At 26.1% G+C, this 16134-nt stretch overlaps 1 long non-coding RNA gene across 1 annotated transcript; it reads left to right on the forward strand.

The window, feature by feature from the left end:
• The first annotated feature begins 428 nt into the window (after positions 1 to 428).
• LOC149061549 (uncharacterized) lies at positions 429 to 4488 on the forward strand. The gene is made up of 3 exons (XR_016190150.1): positions 429 to 589; positions 2793 to 2898; positions 4394 to 4488. It is a non-coding gene; the product is annotated as an uncharacterized LOC149061549 (long non-coding RNA).
• Positions 4489 to 16134: the final 11646 nt, after the last annotated feature.

Consider the following 16134-nt stretch of genomic DNA (forward strand, 5'->3'; position numbering starts at 1 on the left):
ATGACCGATACGTTGTCACTGATGTAGAAGGAGAACAGTTGGGTCAAAGGCCGTTTTAGTGGGGTGATAGGATTTGACCGTCTAAAGCGAGTCTGTAAATAAAAAAAAATAATGTAATGTTTAAAGACGTGTTTTCAAAAGAAAAAAAATATATATGTAATTATATAAAAAAAAAAGTATGTTATTCTACCAATTGTTAATTTTTATAGTATTGTATTGTTCATTTGTTTTGTCGGGACGCCAAATTATCAGGTAGGCCGACTGTGGTAATTTTTTTTTGTGTATATATATATATATATTACGAGTATTATTGTAACGCCATATCTATGCCGAAAGTCCACGGCAATTATCGTGTCAGATAAGGCGATCGTCGTTCGGAGATATTTGTCGTACCGATAGTCAGTTGTTATAGTGCGGCCACCGACGAACGCCGATTAAAGGCACGTAAACTATTAAATATTTAAATAAAGTTCTTTTCCGTAAACCCGAATTATTTTATTTACTTTACTTTTATTTTAATAATTGCTCCCAACTGAACACCCAAAAATATAGTGTTCTACAAAAGTAAATCGTCATCATATAATATTTGGTAGGTAACGCATATTAAAATATGGTATAAGCTCACGCGAGACTTTATTTTTATGCTTAGGCCAGCCATTCTTGCACACGTATACTAATTGTTTTAATAAATCATCTTTAATTGTTTCTTGTACAAACTCATTTCGAATATTTTTAGACATATTAATTGAATGAACTACATCGGAAACATCGATATGAACGTCATTATCTCGAGACGATATACATGCTCGACTTAATGCATCTGCGATAAACATTTTTTTTCCGGTACATGTATAAGATTAATATCATATCGTGATAATTTGACCTTAATGCATTGAAGCCTTTTAGACGGAATGTCATTTATGTTCTTTTTCATTAGCGAAATTAAAGGAAGGTGGTCGGTTTTAACTGTCACGCGCCTACTATAAATATAAATATAAATATAATATAATATTAATATAAATATAAATATAAATATAAATATAATGATGAAATACCTTGCACGCAAATAAGACTGACAGAAATTCCTTATCAACCTGTCCGTAGTTAATTTCGGTTTCAGATAAGCTTTTCGATTTAAAACAGACTGGTCTGCCTTCTTGTAACAAAACACATCCATTGGCAAATTTACTACTATCTGCCTGTATGATCACGTATTTTGTGTTATCATAGTTTCTAAGTACGGAGGGACTAGCAATTAATGTTTTAAGTTTATTTACACACTCATTATGTATTGATGTCCACACAAACTCATTATTTTTTGTAAGAAGATCTCTTAGTGGCTTAGTCAACATTGCCAGATTAGGAATAAAATTTCCGACGTAATTAACCATACCTAAAAACCTTTGCAAATCTTTTATAGTTTTTGGTACCTAATACTCGAAAATAGATTTAATACGATCACTATCTGGTTTCATTTTAAAATGTATGTCCAAGGTAATTAACTTTATCTACCTTATATTAAATTGCGTTTTTATTAAATTTAATATTATTTTTCATAGCCAAATCTAAAACCTGTTTTAATGCACAATCATGTTGAGTCTCAGTGTTACCAAAAACTAAAATATCATCAAGATATTATATGAATACATTTTCAATACTTCCGAACACTTTCATATTCCATTTTTGACATATTTCAGCTGCATTATTTATTCTAAAGGGAATTCTATTGAAACAAAAAATACTAAACGTGCATAAATTAGAACTCTCTAAATCTAATTTTTTAGTTTATTTATTTGTTAACGGGCTGGGCCCTATACAACAGTTTAACATAATACAATAATATATAATTTAAATAATTAATACAATGACACAATTAAATTTATATAAGATAATAACTACAGAATAATAAGTATAATAATGATAATAAAAAAAATAAAAAATATATATATATATATATATATATATATATTACCTATATATATATAATAATAAAATGTATCAGTTTTGATTTTATTTGCCAAAAACCATCTTTCAAATCAAAAACAGAAAAAACTCTTGCATTTTTCAGTTTTGACGATAAATCTGATAATGTAGGCATTACACAATATTCACGAATTATATTTTCATTTAGATCGCGTGGATCCAGACATAATCTCATACATCCATTTTTTTTTTCAACAATCAGACTAGTGATTATTGTGACTAGTGATTTATTTATTTTAATGTGTGATTTAAAAAGTCCATATTTTATTGTAATTTTGATTTTATTTTATCTTAAATTTTAACTATCAAATGATTTGAATATATATTAGAATTATACAAGTATTATTACCTACTATTTAATCATACTATTATAATACTATGCTATAATCACATTATTATCCAGCTCTTTACCCAAACTACTCCCATTGATTTACTAAAGGTCCCACATGAGCGACTTTTTTTACTATGGTGGATAGTTAAGGAAGTAAAGAGTGTCAGTAATATTAAAAAGGCACTAAAACTTAAAAAAATGTATGATAATATTATTGGCATGTTTGAAATTTGTGCAAGTTAAAAAACATCTTTTATAGGTAGAAAATTAACCTTAATTTGTAATAGTTTTTTTTTTTTTTATAATCACCTAAAACATACATTATTACCTACTTTACATTACAATATAATAAAATTTACTGTAAAATAAAGAATTTTAATGTATGAATTACTTACTTATACAATAAACAATTATATAATATTTTATTATGATTATAGGTTTATTAAATTTTTGTCTAATTATTTATATTGATTTTCAGGTAGTCAACAAACCAGAAAAACAAGAGGGATAGTGGATGAATGTTGTTCAGTTCCATGCAAACGAAAATACCTAAAACAATATTATTGCGCTCCTGAACCACAGATGTATGTAATTTTTCATTTATTCTAAAATTTTAATGATGCTTAATGGTTATGATTAGTAATCTTAAATTGGAAATATAAATCGATTATTCAATAAAACTAACTCCTTGATAAAATTATCAAACGTTTTAAAAGAATTCCGTTTAGAAAAAGTATCATGAGTGATGAGTCCGTCCTATGTTTAATATGGCGTATGAAGTTTCCCCATAAAAACTTTTTCCTTCTCACTCTAACAGGCTTAGGATTGTCCAGATTTAACAGGCATGATTGAAAATGTGCTTCTTTATGTTTGAATTTACAAAGTTATACATAAAAATATAATATAATATATTATAATATATTTATATTTATTTATTTTTATTATATGTACATTGTACAAGGTAATATTTTTTATTTGTTTATAGCAAATTCAAGTTGTGAAATATTTTTATTTTCATATTTTATACTTTTCATACCTATTGTGGTTATTTAAAGATTAAATATATTATAGTCATGGCTCAATTTATCTGGCACGTTAAAATTGTTCAAACTCATTTTAAGTAGCCTGATATTTATCCAATTATTTGAGACTTGGCTAACCACTCACTACAGGCATAGATCGTTTATTCAAAATATTTAAACACAGGTAAAATTATAAGCGAGTTATTAAACTATTTATTTTTTATATTTCACAAAAAATAACATTATTTAGTGAATAAACAATAACTACCTACTAATAGGTTCAAACGTAAAAAAATGAAAATACTTATTACATGTTAGTCATGTACTTTGTTAATTAAGTATTTGATTTAAATAAAGTCACTTAAAAAATACATAATAAATAGTAAATAATAAACACTTAACTGTAAAAACATATTGATATTACAGTAACAACTAATATTGTACATAATATTCGAACATATGATCCATATCACAGATATTGGTAAATAAACCTTATCTAAATATATATCTAAGTCCAGACCTGTAAAGAATACATTTAAAAAGTATTTCGGTAAATACTCTGCAAATATATTTATTTTTTAAGTATTTAAATACTATTCAAATACTCAAATTGTATCATAGTTCGAACACTACTCAAATTTTTTATTAAAGTATTCGCAATACTTTTCATATACTTTTGGTTTTTAAGCAATGTAGGTATTATAGCCAATAGACACATAGCAGGTTTATAATCATTTTTATTTTTTATTTATTAAATAATTTTTTATTACATTTTAAAAACATAATGTTTTCGAAATTCAGTATTATGGCTAGAATTACTGATATTAAAACATAAAATAGATAATTCTACTTGTGATGTAGATCCGGGGTAGAAATATTCAAAAACAAACACAATTTTTAAGAACGTCCATAGTAAAGTCACCAGGTAAAACCAGTTTCAATCACCCAAACAGGCTAATAATGTTTGGTCAAAACACCCAACCAAACTGTTCTCAATGGAAAATTACCAATCAATGTATTATTTATTCAGAAATAAATTAATTTTTGTAAATTGCAGATCTAATTCCCAATTTGCAGTGACTACTGCAGAATCTACAGATTCAGACGGAAAATCAAGTCTCATTAATTATTCTTTATACTATTATCCCCTAAGTAAGTATCTGCTTAAAATACTTTACTGGTGAGATTTAAAGATAAAAGAGTGCAATTTAAAACACATAGAGTAGATAATATTGAAATTGTTAGATGTTATTATAATTCCTAACAAGTAACTAAATAAATTATATAACATATTAATGATTCAAAGGAATATTTGCAATAACCTAATTAATTTCATTTTTTAATCTGAAATTATGGCCCTCTACTATGCTTTATTTTCTCTATGCACTCTTTTAACTCAAATATCATTAAGTATTATGCTGGATTAGAATCCGTTAGATATACTTCAACTTTTGAATCTTAAATCCACGAAACACACAAAATAAAAGTTGCTTCAATAATTATTTTTGTTTTTACAGTTGGACGTGTATTAGCTGATTTTCCAAAAGATTATCCAATCCAGTAGGTAATCAATATGGATTGTTAAATTAAAAATAAACTTACTATGATGAACTGAGTTGTGTTGTTTTTTTATTATTATACTTATTAAGAATGAGATCAGTAACACACTAGTACTACCCGTGTCAATGAGATCAGGATACAAGGATTATTTATGTTGTGATTGAGGGGGGGGGATACAAATTGTCATAATATTAAAGAATTGATTTGTTTATACTATATAATAACTACCTACAATAGACTTAAAATATCTATTTTTAGATCATTACTTAAAAAATGAAATAATTATAGAAGGTTTGTTGAAATTTTCAATCTTTGTCTATATAACTTTTTGTTCATTTATATTACAAAATAATTTGTGAATTTTGTTAAATTTTATCATTTTTGTCCAATTTTGAACTAAAATTGTTTATGTAAAAAAGTCATGGCCTTGTATCATATTTGTAAATCTTAGATATAAATGCAATTTTTTTATCAATGCTTAGAGAAAAAAATTAAAAACTTTGAAAATTTAAAAAGTTTATAAATCGTTCAAAAATAATCAAAATATTTTGAAATTTTTATTCGATTTAACAATTTATTAAAGAAACTATTGTAAAGCGCGTTATTTACCATGTTGGTTGTCAATTTGACAGTGTACAATTCAATACATTATGCATATAACTATTTGTAAGAGGAGACTTATAAATAATAATAATATTTATATTTATTACCTTTTAAGAATCATATTATTTAAATAAAGTAATAAATTAATGTCTCCAAAAGCCTTGATTTGCAGAGCGGACAACGGTTAGTTTCTAAGAGGGGAGGTTCAAATTTAAAATAATTAGATTAAAATATCCTTTTTAAATCAATCAATCAATTAAAATGTAATCAAATTAATAAATAATAATTTTAACTACGAAATAACAAAGTTTGAGAAGAGTGCAATTGATATATAAGGTTTACAAAAAACAAGTATTTCTATTATACTTCACATACTTATCGTAACAACCATAATAAATGATAAAAATGAATATAGGAATATCATATTGCATAAATAAATTTAAAACTATATTTAAATGATCCCTGTCACCAAATTCAATATTATATTCACTTATTTTATATACATTGTTTATTTTTTGAGAAGTAGAATAATTCTAGTTGAAACTGACATATTCAAGTTAGAAAAATATAAACTACACATTTCGCACAAAATTACTTTGAATTTAAAATGTATTATATAATATATCTGTATTCAAATTAAAAGATATCTTAAAGGCTATCCTAATTAGTTATTTATGATTAATGAATTTATAGTAGGTAGTTCAGATTTAAATTATATATTTCTTGGAGATATCACCTTATACACTGATTTTGTGTGTTTATACTGACTCAAATAGCACCAAAAATCATTTTCATGTTTTAAGTTGATAAAATAATATTTAACGTTAAAAATGTAATGAATATGCTCCTAACACTTTTAAGCAATTGAATCAATAAACAAGCTTTTTAGTGGTGGTTGTGGGATTTAGCTCATAATATTCCTACAGAAAAACATAAACCATTAATAAAATTATTACTTATTCAGAAGAATATTATTGATGCAGAAAATGCATATCAAATAAGATGTTAAAATGAAGAGTTTCCTCAATGGACAAAATATTTGCCAAATTATTGGACTTATAAAGAATTAAAGTGTATATGTTTTAGGGACAGTTTTTCTAGAGGTCATGTGACTAACAACTATTGTAGTGGCAGTTAGACATTATTAAGATCACATTTTAGGAAAAAGCATACAATGTATTAGTCTTAATAAAATTAATTAGTACAGCTTTAGAAAATTATTATAAAAAAAGTTTAAGAGCATTTGCAGATAGAAGAACTTCCTCAATAAGATTAATGATGAAAAAGTTGCATATTTAAAAAAAGAAATGATTGTTCAAAAATATTATAATGAATTTTTAGTGCTAAGTGAAGAAGAAAATATTTTATTGCATTATATTGATATTAAACATTTAATATATTAATCCATCATAAGCATAAGATGTACATGTGATGTTATCAGGGGCGGACCAGAAGATCGGGAAATTTTCTGATGTGCTGGTTGAATAATCGAATCATGTGGCCTAGAACCAGGGAGTTTGGTTCTATAATTAATTTATTAAGATCTTTATTTTAAAATTATAGTTTTTCAGTTATCGGTCTGTTGAAATCGAAAAAATGAAAATAAACACACCTAAAATTATATTTTGTTGTTCTATAAACAGTATTTATATGAATAAAAATAATTGCCAATGAGGCAGCCGGTAGACATTTTTGGTTTGTACTACTTTTATTGTTTAAGACAAATATAATAAACAATATTTAACTGATTGAATAAAACATTTAAAAATATACTTATTAATAATACTATTCTGACTAGCTTTTGGTTTACAATTAAAATACATACATACTATCTGATCCCCATTGCCCGTTAAAAATACCAACTATATACAATTCAAAATTTTTGTTTAATTCTGTTTAAAACTGGTTAGTCATGATCAAAACATACAGTGGATTTACCCTACCTTAATTTCTATAAAAGATTTTTAACACGGTCATAAAAGTGTATTCAATCATGATATTTTATTGGTACCTATAATAACAAATTACTAATTTCTTATTTATTTATACTTTTGTACTTTTTTAAGTACTTGGGAACTTATAATTTTTTATATCACAAAAATGTACACAGTACTTAGGCATCGTGTATTGTAATATAATCAATTTAGGGATCAGAACTTGATGCACTTAAAAAGTACTAAATATGCATGCACTTATGCGCTTAAAAAGGTACAAATATGCTCTAAAAATACGTACTTATATTATGTTCGTTTCGTTTTTTCTAATAGCCGCTAGTTAATGTTTTTCAGTGTAAACGTGTTGAGTCACAAGAAATGTTCGATCACTGTTAACATTTACTTCAAATAACTTGTCTAGAGCATACAATACTTCCGTCGGTTTTGAATATATCCGTACCATATTCCAAAACAAAACCATTCAAACAATATTTGTCACAGATTGTATAATTTTCAGCATAATAAAATAAAAATAATATAAGTTAATAAGTTATTGAAACAAGAACAAAGACGCATAAAACTACAAGTAACACGGACGTAGAAGTCGGAACTGATAAAAATATTACGTCTATCAATGCCATCACCTATAATCTAATCATTGGGTTATTTTTCTAGAAAAGTATTTTTAGAAAATCATCATATTTTTATAGCAGTTGTTTCTATTTTTTTTTATTTTTTTTTATATTTGTATAATATTATACTCGTATTTAAGATAAAGCTAACTGTAGTTGTAATTTATAAATATCAATATATTATATTAATCAATAGGGGAAAACATTGTTTTTATGTCAAATGGAAATTTGAAAAATATGAAACAAAAGAATATCTACTATGTTATCTCAATATCAAAGTATTCATTTTTTAATTAAGAATTTTCATACTGAATCTTCATAAATTATAAAAAATACCCCAAAAAATTGGAAAACTAAAAAATATGCTCTAAAATCTAAAAATCACTAAATATGCACTATACCCTTTTGATATGTTTTTCGTAGTGGCTTGGAATGAATTTCTAGCTCACTAAGCAATAAATTTAATGGTTAAAAAAAAACATGCAACTTCTGAGCCCTAATAATCATGGTTATATACAAAAATCAAAGTTTGTATCATAAACTTATAGCACAACTTTAACTTAACAAACATCTTAAGACAAAATGTTAATGTTTTTTATAGTTTCTTTAATACAATACCTGATATCATACTTTTAAATTGAATCTCAATTGATTATGTAAACAGCAAATTAGTGATAGAATATCCAGTGTTGGAATGGAAAGGAAGAATTGTGCATTAATAAGGGCTGGACTGGGCAGGCGGGATACCGGGAGTTTTACAGAGGGCCGTTTGTATACTCGTAGGGATGTTTTTTTTTTTAGGTTTATCGTTTAAGGGCTCATGGTACGGTGCACACTGCACAGGAGGCAACATTTTAAAACATGCTACGCCAGCTCATATAACCATTGATCTGCGCATGTGTGTGGACTTGAATTTTTCAAGTGATTGATACCACAGAATTCCCCATGAATTAACTGTTAACTCGGTGACTTGGTTCCTGATATTACCTAATACCAAACACTTAATTCTAATTATTTTTTTTTATATTATTAATTATCACTAAAAAATGTATTATTTCGCGTTCAACTTACAAGTTTCACTAGTTACAGTAAATATTATATATGCTGTTAGGTAACTAATTACTATAATAACGTATAAAATGAACTATACGAGTAGGTAACGTTGTTATTTTATTAAGGATGACATCAGTAGGTACCAGACTGGTACTACCAGTGGCAACAAGTTTTATTTATTTTGATTATATTCGAAAAACATCAATTAACTTCTGCTAACAAGTCGATAACAAGGCCAAAGCTAGGAAAAGTCCCTGCGCGCATTTCAGCCAAACAGCACTGATCTAATCTTGAATAGAAAATAGACATATACCTAATTTAAATCTTACCGATTGTATATCAGAAAATGATCATTATTCTTTTTTTGCAAATTAGATACCTACCTTTATAGAAAAAAGCTCGAATTGATAACTGTGTATGTCTTCTAAACAGCATAGATTAATTTGATGATTAAGTACAGAATTTGTAATTATTTTGACTTATAAAACTATTTATTAGAAATGTTTTATGAAGATTGGTGCTTATAGAATTTCTAATTTAATAGTTAATTAAATAATGATAAAATTATTATTCATTCTGTATGTTATAAATACCTCCTTCACGCCAGTCACCATTCCAAATTAATCATTTGGACTTGGAATATTTTCAATTAAATCATTCTTGTATCAGTAATAATGTTTTGTCCACATCGCAAGCAAATAATTGTGTAATAATTAATCACAAGTCAAGTTATTATACTTATTTCACCCAAACCATCTAACTCAACACAAGTCGTTCGTCCTCCTGTATGCTGGGACACTACAATATTCAAATCCAGATTATGTATTATCTTATGTGTATATGTACAGGCATGTAGTCCTAAAGTTATTTGTGAGTATGCTACATAGGTATGTGGCAGCTTTTGTCATCAACCCAGGTCCGTAGCCACAGTGGGAAAGGGCGCTGCCCCCTTAAAAATATTAGACAGACATTGTTTTATATATAACGCTCCCCCCCTAAAGTTTGCTTTGCACCACCAGAAAATTTGGTCTGGCTACGGCCTGCATCAACCCCTCCACCTCCACATCCTTTCAATTATATAAATTAATAACATATAATTAGTTATTATTTTATTAAGTTGATTTTAAATTATAATAACTTTAACAATGTAATTAATATTATTATAAAGTATATTTATTTACCTAATACATAATATAATAATACTTCTGCCAGCTAGTTTAAAACAATTTTTGTGAAGTAGGTATACGCATGTTTTTGAGCGCATACTTCCGGACTCAAGTTTTTTCTTTAGTATGCTCTCTTTTAAAAATTTGAAAAGTGGGTATGCGCCGCATACTCACGCATACCCTCCACTACCCGAGTAGCAAATTTGTAATGCAGAGTCGGTGTCGAAGAACCGTGCTTAAAGCACCGTGCAGACACAGTGCAAGGGGACAAAAATAATTTGTTTAGGTTCAAAACACATGTGAGGGTGTAAAATGTTACGGTGAAAATGGCAATGTTTAAATTAAACCTATATTTGGGTTCACATTGAGTGCTTGGGTGTCAAAAAAGCACGGTTCAATTATCGAGCAACCATGTATTTTATTACGGTGCTCCTATTGTTCAACGGTTAAAAAATATAAAGAAGTATTACAACGATGATTGATATGCCGTTATTATATAATATTATAACCACGCGTTTTGTTATCACTAAAAAAGTCTATTCATTTCAATATTTGAGTGCATTTTACTTATTTTATTATTACCTATTATAGTTATTCAACGTAGGTACATCATCATAGTTCGTCATTTACACAATTATATATACAGTATATACGACAATTAAACTGATTTCATTTAAAAATGTAAGTATATATTTACAATATAATATATTATGTTAATATTAAGCAGTATTTATTGTAAAATGACTTTATAAAGAATGGATAAAAGAAATAGAAAATAATTAATAAAAATGTGCAGGTATATATAATATAATAAACATATACTATATTGTACTAATATATACTATAACAGATTAGGTATATATTAAACATGTGATTTCTTGTGTTTATATATTTACATACCTATTATGTTTTACATATTATAATATATTTTTATGTCATGTACCTACAATATACAATCTTATTAGCATTTGATCTTAGTTGCAATCGGAAATAATTAAGTACCTACTAATACTATTAACTAACATTAATTATTTCTCAGATAAGTGTTTATTTGAATGTATTAAACAAGAAAAAGTAACGAGTAATTTAGTAATTTTACTATAAAAAAAAAACTAAATTACTGAAAATTAATTTACCATCAAAGTACTTAAAGATTCCTGTAAACTTCCTAATTTCCTATTAACTTAAGATAATAGTGATAATACGTATATAGTTACTCGTGGTTACTCCTTAACACTGCTTATCAGTATTCACTACTATTTATAGTATACCTGTCAGTCTATAAATGGACATTTATATTTAAGTAGGTAGATACTTATAAGTTATAACTTTATAAATTATACTACAGGTATATTATTATTATTATTATTATTGGTATGGTATCTGTCAAAAAGAAAAGTTGAATATTTGTTTGATTTTATTTATATCAATTAGATTATGAATATTACTATTCTTAACTGCTATAGCAGTACATGTATACATGTATACATGCCTACCAATGTAAAGAATATCTATAAGTAGATAGTATATAGGTATATAAGATATTAAGATCTATTTAAATGAATGTTTAAAATAATTATACATTGTTTTCATTTTCATAATACCTAATGCTTTTAATCAATTCAACTATTTGAGATTCTATGATTAAAACATTACCTATTTTTTTTGCTCTACTTTACTTTTTTAATTATACCCACCAAAAATAATTAATAAATAAAAAATAATAATTATTGTAGTATGTATTTTTTAGTTATGATTTAAGTTATGCTATTGACATAATATACAACTATACAAGTATTAAGCGGTACAATTATAGCTTCCTAATCATAATTTTTTGAGACATTAATAAAGTACTAAAGTAGATATTGTTTTATTAGATATATCTACTCATTAATAGGTAGGTACTTAGGTATTGGTAATAACTAATAGGTATTGATCATTGATGTATTTTATGTATTCAAGTAATATATAATTTAAATTATTTAAATTATTGTTCACTGTATTAAATTTACTTTAGGCCTAATATCCACTTAAGTAAATCAACGCGTTACCGAAGCAGAAAAAGTGCAGCAATAAGAGGTTCAATTGATGCATGTTTTTATAATGAGGTACTATGCCATTATAGCTATAGAGGAAAAACAAAAAAAAATTTGTTGTGCTGGAGTTATACAATGTAATACGTGGTAAATAAAAAAAATTTATTCTTAATATTTGTATAGAATGAAGTTATAGAAAAAAAACTCCGAGCAAAAGTGTTATTATATAAAATATAGCAGCGGTTCCCAAACTTTTTTTATTCAAGGCTCCCTAATAATTAAACATTTTTTTTCACGCCTCCCCTAAAGAATATTCAATAAAATAGGTTTAAAATAGTATAATATATAATATTTATTAGTTTTAAATTTAAATTTTGATGACAAAAAAAACAGTAAACTTAATATTTTATTCTATACAAAATAATAGTTTCAACAATATTTTTATCGGATCTAAAATAATTGATCTAACATCTAAGAATAACAATATGTGTAAAATTCCAACCGCGCGCCGCGCCGCCCTTGTTAAGTGCTCGCGCCTCCTTTGGGTGGCGCGCCACACAGTTTGGGAACCGCTGAAATATAGTATTATTAGTATTGATGCTTGAATTAAAACCATAAATAAATACTAAATAGGGTGTTGTTTTCAAATTGATTTTAAAAATATTGTGTTTAGATTTTTGATATTGATTTAACTGCTAAAAAAAAGTTTTATAATATATTTATATATATAATATATATATGATATTTAATTTTTTACTGAAAAAAAAATAGATAATTGTTTTAAGAATTACCTATATTAATTATTTTTATTTATTTTTCTAGAGGCTTTATCTGGTTTAATAAAAACGGCGTCGGATGAAACAACATTCCATAAAGTAGTTGATAACTACTTAAGACATGCAAAATAATTATATATACATAATATATTGATAAGTGTAAAGTTATTTTTACTATTTTTTTTTTTTAATATTATGTTATATTTATGCTAATAAAGTAATTAGTCAAACATAATATGAATTGGCATTTTATTGATATATTTGTTTATTTTTACCAATAAATTAGTTTTAATAATGTTATAGTAAAATATTATATTTTAAAATATATTTTATGCATAAAATATATATTTAGATATACCTAAACCTAAGCACGGTAATATTACAAACCGTTGAGCAATTACAGCACCGTAATATTTTACACCGTGGCAGAGTTAATAAATTTACTTCTTCACTAATGATGCACGGTCTGAAAAACCACCTTGGTTCCGTTTTTGAACCGACAACTGCACCATTAACGCACGGTTAAAATGTTCACAGTAGCACCGTGTACTGACGCTTACACGCGCGGATGATGCACGGTGTTCTCTGTATAAAAGTTCGGTATTCAAATCAACCATCTGCACTGTGCAGTGAAGAGAATTTGCACCGTGCTTTTAACAATCATTTACTGATGGCAGAGCACGCAATGTGAACTGAATTTGCTACTCGGGTACATCACTGTATATGTATTAGATTCCACCAAAATAATATAAAAAACAGTAATTTTAATAACTTACTATAATATGACTACATTTCCTCAATTATTTTTGGGTTTTTATATATAGTGTAATATAAATAAAGAAGTTTAATTACATGAAAATAAAATATCATTATCTTTATTTAAAAGTATATATTTTATCAAATATCGATAAAAAAAAAAAATTAAATAATTTATATTGAATAAGGTTTAAATTAAAAAATAATAATATAACCACCAATAATATACCACTTATATGTATATAAGGTATGCATGATAAAAAATATTATCAAATTTAATTTGTATTATTTTTTTTATAATATATATAGTGTGATCACACTATATCCTTGTATTTAAATGGGGTTTGAGAGGTGATAGGGATTACTTAAATACATATTTTCAGACCAATTTCAAATTTTTACCTCTCTCGGTACGCAGTACAACTTACTTTTTTTTACGGCGATATTTGAAGACTGTAGTTTATGCAGATCCACCTGTCAATCTTCAGGAATTAAAAAACAAAATACAAGTAGCATGTGATATTTTTAAGTGAGGACCAAATCACGGCTACAACTTTGATTGAATTTTTGAAACTACTGGAATTATGTTTAGAACATGATGGGTGAAAGGTTCGTACAATTCGTACGATAAATATTTATTGAATAAATTTTATTTTTTTGCAAAAATGATGGATAATTCCAAATTTTGACTTACTCTAAATTGGATACAATTAATTCAATTTGATTGGAATTTAGTACAATTTCTTCATATTATTCATCACCTCTATATGCCAAGCATTGTTGGGCTCTAGTAGCTAAGTATAAATATAATCACGATATAATTTTATTTATTTTATTATTATAAATGTATAAAGTATTACCACATTCTTGATATGTTTACACTTGGTATAGTACAATTAATAATTAACACTTTAAAATAAAATTTCCATATAACACTGCAGTAATGCAGTATACTCGTATTATGTTTATGGTTGACTGTTTCTTTCCCATAGTTCCGAAGCTATTAATTATAGCCCCATGGTGGGTGGGGGGGGTAAGTTGACGTGTATCAAATCGAAATAGTTCGTAAAGGACGATTTTGGATTCAATCCATAATTGTATCACAAAAATACCAGAAATCGGTATACCCTACTATGCTGTACTCATATTATTTTTTATCGTAATAAGGTAGGTAGGTACAATATGACATTTTTATTTTTCGGAAATACCTAGAATACATTTTATTTAATATTCAAAGATTATACATACGAATCAGTTTATAACTGCATTATTACACATTCAATAATCGAAAACAAAAAGTTAAATAACATTTAAGAAACTTTGAAAAAATATAGCGATAGAAAAATATATTTCTTATTTCAATGACATTAAATTGTAAATAAAACTTAAAACGTTTAAAAGTATTGAGAGTTTGGTGATACAAATTATCCTTGTTTTTGTATTCTTAAATAATAGATAGTGAAATATTCATCTTGATAAAATTCAATACTGCTCATCTACCTGAGTAAATGGCAATAAATATTTATTTATTTTATTGCTATAATATTATTATAATCTGTGAGCTATTTATGAATAAAAATTCCCATCGTAAATTTCAAAAACCTTTCTCAAATGTCCGATAAAAAAAAATTGAGGTCGTTATTTGATCACTAAATTGTTATACGTAACATAATAATTAAGATACCAGTGTTATAGACATGGTGGTGCTGGTGGAGTTGTAACCTTCCCTCCCAACCCTGAAAGTTTAAGAAAATGAAAAAATTATTTCTATACCTTGTCCATGAAAGTTACTGCAATTAAAAATTTGTTAAAACAGCCTTCAGTAATCAGTAACCGATAAATAAAAATTCTGGACACTCAAAAAAACAAAAAAACTGTGAAATACATATAGGTAGTGCTAAATAGTAACCAATAATTACTAGGTACACAAAATCAATTTTCTATTGAGACTGATAATTGATAAACTGAAATTAATTATTATGTAGGTATGAAAAATGTATATATAAGTTACTTGACAAAATGTAATATAGTACAACAAATTAAATGAAGGTTTAATTTATATATAGCTAACAATGTCAATCATGTTATTTTTTTCATTTTTGTAGTACCTATGTTGTTTTATTGAAAGTACTAATTTAAATATTTTGGGTAACTCTTTTTCAATTTTGTAATCATGTCATTAAAAATAAAATTCTGATTTTAAATGTGGAATGAAAACAAACTTTGATTTTTGGAATTTGAAAACACAAAAAGGTACCAAGGTTTTTTTTAATCAAATTAAT

Source organism: Diuraphis noxia, unplaced genomic scaffold (assembly GCF_037042655.1).
Source record: "Diuraphis noxia isolate RWA-SAM2 unplaced genomic scaffold, SU_Dnox_SAM2 contig0001, whole genome shotgun sequence".
NCBI lineage: Eukaryota > Metazoa > Arthropoda > Insecta > Hemiptera > Aphididae > Diuraphis > Diuraphis noxia.